Below are 14,199 nucleotides of genomic sequence, written 5' to 3'. Positions count from 1 at the left end.
CAGACTAGAGATTTGTAAACCTCAGTGTCTAGATGCCTTTAGTCTCATTTTCTATGGGGCTACCAAATGTTTTTACATAATTAAAATACTTTTTGTCTTATTAATCAGTCTTTTTATAATGGGAGGGTGGTTTCATCCAAGAACCTAGAATGGTGGAGAGAAAATTATTTTCCCTCCTACACCTAGAACCTAAATTCTTAATCCCAGCCTAATTCCTTTTTTTTTTTTTAATGTTTTTATTTATTTGAGAGAGTCAGAGAGAGAGAATGAGCATAAGGGGAGAGGAGGGACAGAGGAGAGGGAAAAGCAAGCTCCCTTCTGAACAGGGAGCTGGAAGGGGCTTGAACCAAGGACCTGGAGATTATGACCTGAGCACAAGGCACAGATATAACAGCTTAACCCACTGAGCCACCCAGATGCACCCCAGTCAAATACTAAACTCCTGTCTTTCGGTGTCTAATTCCAATATTGGTTCCAAAACATCATTACTTCTGTGATATTTCCGTATTTAGGTAAGGAAAGAATGTTTTTCATTTCCCAGCGCATTTTTCCCCCTTGATCTTGTGCTATCTTTCATGCACTCCAATACATCATGGGACAAGTGACTCTAAAGCTACAGTGGATTATTATCCCTACTACTACTTATATTTAAAACATCATCTGATGGAATAGGAAAACCAATAGTAAATATGTACAATGCATCAGTTACCAAGGCTGGAATCTGTGTGTGAAAGACTATGCACACTCTATGAGATATCCATTCCACCTCCAAATAAACATAGACAATGGTTTCAAGGGAAATGTGTAAAAGCCTTGAGCAGAGTTTGAAGGGATGATGAACTTCCCTCCTCCAAAATTCAAAAAGACATGGGGGAGGCAGGGGAGTGGCAGAAACCTTGGGCTAAGGTATAACTTTGAAAGTCACCTGGGGCCCAAATAGTTCCCCTGAGAATGTGAGCAACTGCAATTAAGACGGCCCCAGGCTGACAGTTTGTGAAAGGGATCCCAGACACATGCATTTAAGGTCATTACAGTGCAACAGAAAGTGATTTTATTGCTGTGAACACCATGCACAAAGCTTGACAGAAGTTTCAAGAGTGAAACTAGGTGCCTGGGTCTGTCTTTGCTCTCTTCCCTGTTGTATTCTTTCAAAACACACGGAGCTTCAAAGCAGAAAAGTATTTGAACACATTTGTCCACAACTCTGGGCTGGCATCTTGGGCCTCTAATTTTCCCACTCCCTGACTTCTTTCTTCTGTGGGATCCATGGAAATCAGCAAAGCAAAAGAAAATACAGAAAAGATCATGAAAGAAACTGCACCAAATGAGAGAAACCTTAGTTTTAATCTAAGTGCACAGGAACTAGACGATAGTTGAGGGTCACCCAGGTGATGGGGGTTACAGGCAACAGTGTAGAACTGATTCTGGGGAGTAGTACTTACTGTAGCTGCAGTTGGGCTATGTCCCTCCAGTGTGACTGCAGTAAGTAATGCCAATACAATTTGCACTCTGGTGGCAGTTATACTGCCCATTCCTGCAGGTCCTCTTGGGCAAAAGACAGGTAGCAGCCACGTTCTGGGAGGAGTTATGCAGAAAGGTGTTTTGAGGTTTACAGTGCTGAGTAAGACTATTGACAGCACACATTGCATTGTTGCATTATACAGGACCTGCACTTATATGCTGAATTTCAAACTTTCGAAACCTAGTGAGTTGAGCCATAGCACCAGGGGGAAGCACTGGCCCCCATGATCCCAGCAGCAACAGGAGAGGAAAGGGTCCCAGAAGATCCAGCATCATTTCTTCTGTAGGAAGAGAGAAGAAAATGAGATAATGATTGTAGTAGAAGCCATAGAGCAAAATTATCATTCACATTTTAGATGTGTTTGTGCCTTTTAAGATTTCATAGTCCTTTTCTTGTTCTTAAACTATCTTCTTTCTGACATGAGTCTTAAAATTCTAGGAAGGACCTGAAGCCCACAGAGGAGGAATGTGAGTTAAGGTGAACTTTTCTCTGGCTGGGAGACCCCACTCTTCTCTTTCTACTGTGCTTATGCAAACAGAACCTAGTCTTCCTTCCTTGCTCCTGGAATATTTCTCCTCCATGTATGTGAACTGGACCCTCTGGTCATCGTCATAGCTCTACTCTTCCCAGTCCTCAGGCATCTCCTCTTACCAGGTCTCCTTGCTGGGGGTCCTGCTCAGGACAGAGGCTGTGGTTAGTCCCAGGCTTAGATGCTTTTGTCTGCTGTTCCTCTGCCAGATATGCCAGCATGGCCTGCTTGCAGCAGGGAAGGGTTCTGAGCCCTAGGAGAGAGAAAAGGGAAACCCAGGGCTTGGAAGATGCCCTTCTTGTGGACAGTGTGGATGAGAGTCACATTCCCCAACTAACTGTTTAAAGCCAGTATCCAGTATCTGCAGAGGCAGATGCAGGAAGAGCAAGCCTACTTAAAGGAACAAAGGAGAAGTGATAACTTCCTCAAAGAAGTGTGATGAAATTTGAATTCCTGATATCAATTGAGTGCTTCCATCCCTGAAGCTTTGTCATTTTGAGCTCTATGATTTCACTTTTTTTTTTAATATTTTTATTTATTTGGAAGACAGACATCACGAGTAGGCAGAGAGGCAGGCAGAGAAAGAGAGGGTGAAGAAGGCTCCCAGCTGAGCAGGGACCTGGAATCCAAGCCAAAGGCAGAGGCTTAACCCACTGAGCACCCAGGCATCCCCATGATTTCACTTCTTTAGGAGAAACAAACCACAAAAACACAAGACTCACCCAATCCAGTTGCCAAATGCAAGTCCTGCTTGTCTCCTCTGCTTCTGACTGCCTGGCTATAAATCTGAGCTTCCCCAACTCCCTATTTGTTCCCATTACTTTGCAAGAGTGGCACACAGAACTCGAGGAAACACTCATGGTTTATCAGTTTCTTAAAGGATATGGTAAAGGAGACAGATGACCAGCCAGATAAAAAGATACCTAGTGTGGGGCACCTGGTGGCTCAGTGTAGGTTAAGCCTCTGCTTTCGGCTCAGGTCATGATCTCAGGGTTCTGGGATCGAGCCCCGCATGGGGCTTTCTGCTCAGCAGGGAGCCTGCTTCCCCCTCTCTCTCTGTCTGCCTCTCTGCTTACTTGTGATCTCTCTCTCTCTCCCTCTGTCAAATAATTTAAAAATTTTTTTTTAATTTTTTTAAAAAGATACCTTGTGTAAGGCGGGAGGGTCGTAGTGAAGGAGCTTCTTTCTTCATGGAGTTGGGGTGCATCATCACCCTCCCAGTATAGATTGTGTAGGAAATATGTTAGGGTTTGAAGCCAACATCCAAGACAGAATTCTTGAGATATCTTTTGTGCAAAAAGGTGGTTTTATGAAAGCATGTGGACGTGACCCAAGGGCAGAAAGAGCTGCACTAGGGTTGTGAAGGGTGGCTGATTCTATACTTTTAAGTTCAGCTGATGTTAGGAATAAGCAAAGCCCTGAAGGAATTTGAAAGTAAGGCTTTTAGGGCCTTGCAGGGCTAGCTGCTATTAAGATGAGGTCATTTACTAGTGTCTGGTACAGCATGAGTCATGAGACCCTTCAGGTGTCTACTAAGTGGGCCATAAGTTTGGAGGATGATCGCTGATATATAACCTGGATGGGGTACAGATAAAGGAAGTTTCCAAAGGGATTTACATATATACTTTTTAAATATCTTATTTATTTATTTGACAAGTAGGGGGAGCCTCAGAGAGAAGGAGAAGCAGGCTCCCACTGAGCAGAGAGCCCATCAGGGGAATTCAATCCTAGGACCCTGGATTCATGACCTGAGCAGAAGGCAGACACTTCATCAACTAAGCCATCCAGCTGTCCTGGGATTTTTATATGTTAAAGGGCACATACAAGATGCAGGGGGTTGGCTAATGTCAAGCTAAGGTTATCTTTATCCTTAGCAAAGTATTAACATTGAGGCGGCTGAGCTCTTTCAAGAAGGTCTCTCTGCCTGTCTCCAGTACTTGTCAATGGACTGCATGTTGTAAGGATATTTAATTTTCTTCCTACATTTCCTTTGCCTTTGTTCTTCACATCAGGAAGAGTCATTCAAAGAGGTGGTGAGACCTTGGACTAACAGACCGTCTTCAGCAAAAGAAAGGAAGAAGAGTGTGGGGAAAGGTAAGGTTTGTTAAGCAGAGTTAAATCTGTGCCTTATTGATTGGTAAGAGTTCCTTGAGGCTTAGAGGCATGTTTATCTTGTTACTTGGCAAGGGAAACACCCTTAGGTATAGAGATTTTCTCTATGATGATAAATGTCCCTTATTTGTAAAAGCATGATTTATAGGCCTGTTTCAGAGCTTCTCCTTTGTCTTCTGTTTCTCAAAATAATCAGCTCAAAATCATCTGCATGCCAGGCTACAGTTACATTGATTCTGCAAAACTGTGTTTATCTGATCCTGCTTTCCTTAGAGCACTTCCCCAAAGCCTGTGTGAAATCTGTTATCACTTCTGACTACTCATATACTTCTCAGTGGCCATTTATCATTATCATTATTATAAATCTTCTTGATCTGGTTTCAGAATGGAATCATATAGGAACTTGAATTTTGAAATGTTGTTCTGATCAATCAAATTCCAAGACTGGGACTGCCCTTACAGGAGCTGCTCAGGTCAAAATGAGGGTATAGTGTTGTCTATAAACAAAAACTTATTTATGATGAGGCATAAAGCTGGTCCTGTGTAATCTCCAAACTGGCTCTCAACTCTCCAAGCCCTGTGTCTACTGATGGGGTTAAGAGCAGCTGCCTCACAGACCTGTGAGAATCTAATGAGATATGTAAGTGAGAGCACTTCTCAGAATGCTGTAGGGACCCAGGACAGCCCACCGCAAAAAGGTGTCTCAGTGGAATATTGATCATTTTGAATTGAATCTACTTGGAAAACAGGCAGTGCAAGGACACTCAGACCCTCCTCTGTCCCCCCAAACCAGAAATTGAATCTCTCTTAAGAATGGTACCCTCCCTGTACTAAGAAATAAAAAGACATTCTTATCACCAGGGATAGGGATTTTACCTATTTTTTATTTTTTTTTCTTTTTTTTATTTTTTATAAACATATATTTTTATCCCCAGGGGTACAGGTCTGTGAATTACCAGGTTTACACACTTCACAGCACTCACCAAAGCACATACCCTCTCCAATGTCCATAATCCCACCCCCTTCTCCCAAACCCCCTCCCCCCAGCAACCCTCAGTTTGTTTTGTGAGATTAAGAGCCACTTATGGTTTGTCTTCCTCCCAATCCCATCTTGTTTCATTTATTCTTCTCCTACCCACTTAAGCCCCCATGTTGCATCACCACTTCCTCATATCAGGGAGATCATATGATAGTTGTCTTTCTCTGCTTGACTTATTTCGCTAAGCATGATACGCTCTAGTTCCATCCATGTTGTCGCAAATGGCAAGATTTCATTTCTTTTGATGGCTGCATAGTATTCCATTGTGTATATATACCACATCTTCTTGATCCATTCATCTGTTGATGGACATCTAGGTTCTTTCCATAGTTTGGCTATTGTGGACATTGCTGCTATAAACATTCGGGTGCATGTGCCCCTTTGGATCACTACGTTTGTATCTTTAGGGTAAATACCCAATAGTGCAATTGCTGGGTCATAGGGCAGTTCTATTTTCAACATTTTGAGGAACCTCCATGCTGTTTTCCAGAGTGGCTGCACCAGCTTGCATTCCCACCAACAGTGTAGGAGGGTTCCCCTTTCTCCGCATCCTCGCCAGCATCTGTCATTTCCTGACTTGTTGATTTTAGCCATTCTGACTGGTGTGAGGTGATATCTCATTGTGGTTTTGATTTGTATTTCCCTGATGCCGAGTGATATGGAGCACTTTTTCATGTGTCTGTTGGCCATCTGGATGTCTTCTTTGCAGAAATGTCTGTTCATGTCCTCTGCCCATTTCTTGATTGGATTATTTGTTCTTTGGGTGTTGAGTTTGCTAAGTTCTTTATAGATTCTGGACACTGGTCCTTTATCTGATATGTCGTTTGCAAATATCTTCTCCCATTCTGTCAGTTGTCTTTTGATTTTGTTAACTGTTTCCTTTACTGTGCAAAAGCTTTTGATCTTGATGAAATCCCAATAGTTCATTTTTGCCCTTGCTTCCCTTGCCTTTTGCGTTGTTCCTAGGAAGATGTTGCTGCGGCAGAGGTCGAAGAGGTTGCTGCCCGTGTTCTCCTCAAGGATTTTGATGGATTCCTTTCTCACATTCAGGTCTTTCATCCATTTTTAGTCTATTTTTGTGTGTGGTGTAAGGAAATGGTCCAATTTCATTTTTCTGCATGTGGCTGTCCAATTTTCCCAGCACCATTTATTGAAGAGGCTGTCTTTTTTCCATTGGATATTCTTTCCTGCTTTGTCGAAGATTAGTTGACCGTAGAGTTGAGGGTCTATTTCTGGGCTCTCTATTCTGTTCCATTGATCTATGTGTCTGTTTTTGTGCCAGTACCATGCTGTCTTGATGATGACAGCTTTGTAATAGAGCTTGAAGTCCGGAATTGTGATGCCACCAACGTTGGCTTTCTTTTTCAATATCCCTTTGGCTATTCGAGGTCTTTTCTGGTTCCATATAAATTTTAGCATTATTTGTTCCATTTCTTTGAAAAAGATGGATGGTACTTTGATAGGAATTGCATTAAATGTGTAGATTGCTTTAGGTAGCATAGACATTTTCACAATATTTATTCTTCCAATCCAGGAGCATGGAACATTTTTCCATTTCTTTGTGTCTTCCTCAATTTCTTTCATGAGTACTTTATAGTTTTCTGAGTATAGATTCTGTGTCTCTTTGGTTAGGTTTATTCCTAGGTATCTTATGGTTTTGGATGCAATTGTAAATGGGATTGACTCCTTAATATCTCTTTCTTCTGTCTTGCTGTTGGTGTAGAGAAATGCAACTGATTTCTGTGCATTGATTTTATATCCTGACACTTTACTGAATTCCTGTATAAGTTCTAGCAGTTTTGGAGTGGAGTCTTTTGGGTTTTCCACATATAGTATCATATCATCTGCGAAGAGTGATAATTTGACTTCTTCTTTGCCGATTTGGATGCCTTTAATTTCCTTTTGTTGTCTGATTGCTGAGGCTAGGACCTCTAGTACTATGTTGAATAGCAGTGGTGATAATGGACATCCCTGCAGTGTTCATGACCTTAGCGGAAAACCCTTTTAGTATTTTACTTGCCCCTTCATTTACTTTTATCTGGACAAAATGACAAGACGTAAAAATTCAACACAAAAAAAAGAACAAGAGGCAGTACCGAAGGCTAGGGACCTAATCAATACAGACATCGGTAATATGTCAGATCTAGAGTTCAGAATGACAATTCTCAAGGTTCTAGCCAGGCTTGAAAAAGGCATGGAAGATATTAGAGAAACCCTCTCGAGAGATATAAAAGCCCTTTCTGGAGAAATAAAAGGACTAAAATCTAACCAAGTTGAAATAAAAAAAGCTATTAATGAGGTGCAATCAAAAATGGAGGCTCTCACTGCTAGGATAAATGAGGCAGAAGAAAGAATTAGTGATATAGAAGACCAAATGACAGAGAATAAAGAAGCTGAGCAAAAGAGGGACAAACAGCTACTGGACCACGAGGGGAGAATTCGAGAGATAAGTGACACCATAAGACGAAACAACATTAGAATAATTGGGATTCCAGAAGAATAAGAAAGAGAGAGGGGAGCAGAAGGTATACTGGAGAAAATTATTGGGGAGAATTTCCCCAATATGGCAAAGGGAACGAGCATCAAAATTCAGGAGGTTCAGAGAATGCCCCTCAAAATCAATAAGAATAGGCCCACACCCCGTCACCTAATAGTAAAATTTACAAGTCTCAGTGACAAAGAGAAAATCCTGAAAGCCGCCCGGGAAAAGAAGTCTGTAACATACAATGGTAAAAATATTAGATTGGCAGCTGACTTATCCACAGAGACCTGGCAGGCCAGAAAGAGCTGGCATGATATTTTCAGAGCACTAAATGAGAAAAACATGCAGCCAAGAATACTATATCCAGCTAGGCTATCATTGAAAATAGAAGGAGAGATTAAAAGCTTCCAGGACAAACAAAAACGGAAAGAATTTGCAAATACCAAACCAGCTCTACAGGAAATATTGAAAGGGGTCTCTAAGCAAAGAGAGAGCCTACAAGTGGTAGATCAGAAAGGAACAGAGACCATATACAGTAACAGTCACTTTACAGGCAATACAATGTTACTAAATTCATATCTCTCAATAGTTAGTTATATATTTTCCTCTCATGACTGCCTTTGTTGTATCCCACAGATTTTGAACCGTTGTATTTTCATTATCATTTGTTTCCATGATTTTTTTCAATTCTTCTTTAATTTCCTGGTTGATCCATTCATTCTTTAGAAGGATACTGTTTAGTCTCCATGTATTTGGGTTCTTTCCAAACTTTCTTTTGTGGTTGAGTTCTAGCTTTAGAGCATTGTGGTCTGAAAATATGCAGGGAATGATCCCAATCTTTTGATACCGGTTGAGTCCTGATTTAGGACCGAGGATGTGATCTATTCTGGAGAATGTTCCATGTGCACTAGAGAAGAATGTGTATTCTGTTGCTTTGGGGTGAAATATTCTGAATATATCTGTGATGTCCATCTGGTCCAGTGTGTCATTTAAGGCAAATGATAATGAAAATACAATGGTTCAAAATCTGTGGGACACAACAAAGGCAGTCCTGAGAGGAAAATATAGAGCGGTACAAGCCTTTCTCAAGAAACAAGAAAGGTCTCAGGTACACAACCTAACCCTACACCTAAAGGAGCTGGAGAAAGAACAAGAAAGAAACCCTAAGCCCAGCAGGAGAAGAGAAATCATAAAGATCAGAGCAGAAATCAATGAAATAGAAACCAAAAACACAATAGAACAAATCAACGAAACTAGGAGCTGGTTCTTTGAAAGAATTAATAAAATTGATAAACCCCTGGCCCGACTTATCAAAAAGAAAAAAGAAAGGACCCAAATAAATAAAATCATGAATGAAAGAGGAGAGATCACAACTAACACCAAAGAAATACAAACTATTATAAGAACTTACTATAAGCAACTCTACGCCAATAAATTTGACAATCTGGAAGAAATGGATGCATTCCTAGAAACATATAAACTACCACAACTGAACCAGGAAGAAATAGAAAGCCTGAACAGACCCATAACCAGTAAGGAGATTGAAACAATCATTAAAAATCTCCAAACAAACAAAAGCCCAGGGCCAGACGGCTTCCCGGGGGAATTCTACCAAACATTTAAAGAAGAACTAATTCCTATTCTCCTGAAACTGTTCCAAAAAATAGAAATGGAAGGAAAACTTCCAAACTCATTTTATGAGGCCAGCATCACCTTGATCCCAAAACCAGACAAGGATCCCACCAAAAAAGAGAGCTATAGACCGATATCCTTGATGAACACAGATGCGAAAATACTCAACAAAATACTAGCCAATAGGATTCAACACTACATTAAAAAGATTATTCACCACGACCAAGTGGGATTTATTCCAGGGCTGCAAGGTTGGTTCAATATCCGCAAATCAGTCAATGTGCTACAACACATCAATAAAAGAAAGAACAAGAACCATATGATACTCTCAATAGATGCTGAAAAAGCATTTGACAAAGTACAGCATCCCTTCCTGATCAAAACTCTTCAAAGTGTAGGGATAGAGGGCACATACCTCAATATCATCAAAGCCATCTATGAAAAACCCACCGCAAATATCATTCTCAATGGAGAAAAACTGAAAGCTTTTCCGCTATTATTATTTTTTAAGTAAGCTCTAAGCCCAATGTGGGGCTTCAACTCATAACCCTGAAATCAAAAGTATCATGTTCCATTGAGTGAGGGAGCCAGGCACCCTACCAGTGATAGGGATTTTAGAGCCAAGAAAGCTATAAAAACAAACTCCTTGCTTTTTACTAAACTACTACGTCAGCCCAGAATGTGCTTGGAATTCCTTACTAATTAGCACTCCCAAACATGTGTATTGTCTCTCCTGTCAATTCCTCACAAATCTATTGTCTCATTATTTAAAATATCTAAATACTGCCTGCCTCCATCATTTCCTTGGGATCTCTCTCAATTTCATTATTGGGCTTTTATGTGCACATTATGAAACTTTGCTTTTTTTTCTTCTATTAAATCTGTCTGGTGTCACCTTAGTCTTAAACTGGCTGAAAGAATCTTGAAGGGAAATTTTTTTTCGTCCTCTATCATGTGAAGTGCTATATCATATACAGAAGACAGAGGAGGCACATTCACATCTGGGCCACCGTGTACCTACCCCAAAGGTCCTACCCAGGTTATTAGACCAGGATTCAAGCTGCTTCAATGTATTATGCTTGGGAAGATTGGGGAAGAAGTGGGAATAAGGGTAGACAGATTGAAGTGAGACACTATTTCACTGGGATTAATACTGAGTTGAATTCAGGTTTGCTTCTTATAAAATTGGATCACTTTCCAACCTTAGCTCTGATGAGGGAGCAGGAGGCTGGCTTAAGACAGAGCAAAAGCTGGTACCTTGCACCCCCTCTCCATCAGCTCCCCTCAGTAATATGTGTAGCATTCCTCAGACACCCCTGACCTTATCAATAGCACAAATTTCCAGAGGCAAATAACTCCGTTCCTCGAGCCCTAATGTCACCTAATATTTAACTTAAGGAGGCTGAGGTAGAAGGGAATGTAAATATAGTTAAATCTCTTCTAAACCTAAACCTCATTAACAAAGACAATTGATTATGACATCCCACCAAGAACCTCCCAACTATCTTGATGTTAATGGCTGGCCTAAAGACAACATTGATCAAGCCACAAGGGCAAGGCCACCGGTAGGCCTCCGATATAAGGGTACCTTGTGGGCCCTCTTTAGCATATGAAATCTCTGTTGAAACCTCCCTTCCCCTCACCTTCCCAACCACAAGGTACATAATCTGCCATCTCTCAAAACCCAGGGCAGCAGCTCTTCCTGCCCATGGGTCCTGTCCCCATGCTTTAATAAACCACCATTTTGCACCAAAGATGTCTCAAGAATTCTTTCTTGGTCATCGGCTCTGGACCTCCGCCCACCGAACCTCACATAGGTTCTAGAACTTCATCATATGGCACCCAACGTGGGGCTGTGAGTCTTTACATTTGGACTCTGAGCTTTGGTGCAAAATTGGTAAGTACTTTCTCTCCTTTTCCTTTACTTTCATTTCAGGGCTTTTTAAGGAGTATGGTCTTATTGGAATACTTTCATGTCAATTTCTCAGGCTGTAATCCTCTAGCCCGTGGCTACTCTACGGGGAGGAGAGCGTCTGCCTTTAGGCTGTAAGTTAGTACCCTGACTAGAATGGCAATAAGACCCAGAAACTTGATACCCTCTCTTTATTCCTGTTCTTATATAAAGTTGTCTCTCTTGGGCACGGGACAGCCACCTAAGTCACCAGGACGGCTGCCAATCTTAAGACTCCCGTGTGAGGTTTCCTCTTGATTGATCTAATGTGATCCCCTCCTCATTCCTGGTCTATCCACTTCTGGCCACGGGACCTCCACTGGGAGTCAGCCAAAACCAGTACCCGATTGAATTAAAATGCAACTGGGGACTGTTTCCTAGGGAAGTTGGCTGTAAGGACCACATGTGTTGGAATGTTGTGTAGACCATGATGGATTTCAGTCTTTACTGTTTCTTGTCAGTGTCTTCTACAAACTGCATAAAGCTATGAAATTGGGTAATTTCCCCTTGCCAAACTTTTCTAGTATTTCCATGGGTTAAAATGGCAAAACAGTATGCAGTCTTCAGGACAGACGATGGCATGGCATCGCACAGCATTTTGGTCCGTTCACCAGGCACCCATCAGCAGCCTAGGATGCGATGGGGAAGAGGAGGGACGCTGGAAACCCCTCCAGAGACTTTTACAGCAGGAATGCCTTCCTGGGGAAGGCAGGATGGTGATCAGTAGCAATATCTTGAGAGACGCCTCTGGTCGCTTTTGACACATGGGAACCTCTGACATATCCTGCGTGGGATGCCACCCAGGAGTCGGGGGGGATTTGGTAATGGACTGTCTTTACTTTTCTGGGAGCATGGCCTCAGTAGGCTTCTGTAGTTTCCAAGGACTCTACCTTGGGGTGCCTTTTAACCCACTGGAAATAATTTGGATTGCAAAACTTAGGAAAGGACTGAGCTCCTGTAACAATTCATGGCCTCAGTGGGATCTATCAGTTAGATCTCCTTTGCAGGAAACAGGGCAAATGGACCTAGGACCTTCACTGATCATACCTAGGCCTTCATTGCTCTACACCAGGACCCCAGACAAAGGGGCTTTTACAGAATGTGTTTGCCCAAATGAGTCAGCTAGTAAACTTTCTCCTGACATATTGGATGATAATTATGTAAATAAAGCTTCTAGTAAACCCAGGTTGCTGGGCCATCCCTAGCAAAGGGGACTCTGACTTTATTTCTCTCTGTTTCTCCTAATAGCTGTGGGGCTTCTCCCTTACTCACTTACCATGTTAATGGCTATAACTGGAGCCAACTGGGGTTAGTCTAACTTGAGACAGAGACTGTAAGGAATATTCCCAAGCAGCTGCCAAATCTCTCTTTGTTTCGGGGCAGTTTCCCTGTGTTCTCTGGCCCGACTTGGACTGCTTAACTCCTCCCCCCTTGCTGGTGAGAAAGCATGGAGTCTGCTCCTCTGTTGGGGCTTATGAGCTCTAAAATCGGGAATCATTTCTCTGCCTCCTGGCAGCACTTTGTTTCTTCTATCTCCCCCTTTTCCTTTTTCTGCACCAATGTGCCTGTGGCCTGCATGACTAGCCTCTGGATCATGCACCATGGCTCCTTCTCTCTTCACTGTCAAGGAGCAAGAAGAGCACCCCCTGGACCTAACACCCCCCACTCCGGACCTTCCCACCCGTGTCTCAGGTAAACATTCAAAGTGGAGTGGACCCAGGTGGAACATAAATCAGTATCAGAACTAAGTTAAGTTTGTTGGTTTAATTAAGATAGACCTGTCTTTTAAGTTATCAACAGTAAATGTGAAACTTCGAAGCTTACTGCAGGTCAAATAAGCTTGTGTTATTTGTTAAAATTTGTTACCAAAAAATGACTAATGGTTAATTGTCTGTCTCAAAGTTTTAATGGGTAATTGCTGCAGTAACTTTCAAAGTCTTTGGTAACCTGGAAATTTAAAGTTTTGCTTGGATAACAAATGGAATTAAATTATGACATCTAGGTCTTAACCAAACAGGATAAAATGCTAAGTCGTTAATTACTGGATGTAGGTATGTGCTTTTGACTTCTTACTGCAAAGAAACTAAGAGTATTTAAATCAGTTGGTAAACATGTTTTGTGCTTAACTGATTCATACATTTTCCATCTGAAGAATTCTGTTGTAAGTTCACAATTGGTTAATACTTAGTCTTCACTAGAGATTAAGGTATTTCTAAGAATACAAAGTTCTGCTTGGTATAACTAAGACTGATGGAAATAAGGGAAACAACCCTGGAAAAGTAGATGATATGTAAGAAAGATATAAGGAATGGGAATACATTTTCTTGAGGGTAAGACAAGGTCATTTTGTCCTAAATGAAATGGTTGTTTGAAGGAAATGGCTTGGGACAAAACCTGAATGCAAAGCAAAGTTGTAGAAGGTGTGAAGGGAAATCTTCAGAAAAGGAATTTTAGCTATGGTCAAGATGGACTAAATGAATGGGTTTTAAAGGTACATTGGTATAAGACTGAAATTGTCTCTGTTCAAAAGGACAAAGTTTTCTTAGATTAATTGATCTGCTGTTAAGAGAATGTAAATGGTTTTCTCTTTGCCTGCTCAGAAAACCCAATTTCTATGTTTTATCAGGTGTTTAACATCCCTAATTATATTTCGGCATGTGCTTCAAAACTTTATAAGATTTTAGCAAATGTTAACAAGATTTAAGTTGTAAATCTCTTTAACTTGGGCTTTTCCTTGATATGTGAAGTTGCTCATGAAGTACTACTGAACCAATGATAAACCTTGGGTTACATTTGGGAAAATGCTATACTTATTCTAGAGATTCTATGCACTTCCTAAAGTTTTAATGTTTTGAGAGATCATCGCTTGATATTGTAATTATGGCAATGTTATGTGTCACAAAAATAACCTGATTTCCTTGCCAGCTAAAGT

General features: G+C 41.2%; 1 long non-coding RNA gene across 1 annotated transcript in view; it reads right to left on the bottom strand.

The window, feature by feature from the left end:
- Window positions 1-1,028: 1,028 nt before the first annotated feature.
- Window positions 1,029-14,199, bottom strand: part of LOC309867808 — a 42,072-nt gene continuing 28,901 nt past the window's right edge. Inside the window, exons 3-4 of the long non-coding RNA XR_014313320.1 lie at window positions 2,174-2,304; window positions 1,029-1,802 (exon numbers count right to left, since the gene is read on the bottom strand). This is a non-coding gene — a long non-coding RNA (uncharacterized lncRNA). The remainder of the gene's footprint in view (window positions 1,803-2,173; window positions 2,305-14,199) is intronic.

This window comes from Mustela nivalis (assembly GCF_964662115.1).
Source record: "Mustela nivalis genome assembly, chromosome: 6".
In the NCBI taxonomy this organism is placed as follows: domain Eukaryota; kingdom Metazoa; phylum Chordata; class Mammalia; order Carnivora; family Mustelidae; genus Mustela; species Mustela nivalis.
Note: the sequence above shows the minus strand (reverse complement) of the source record. Positions and strands in the feature narration are given on the sequence as shown.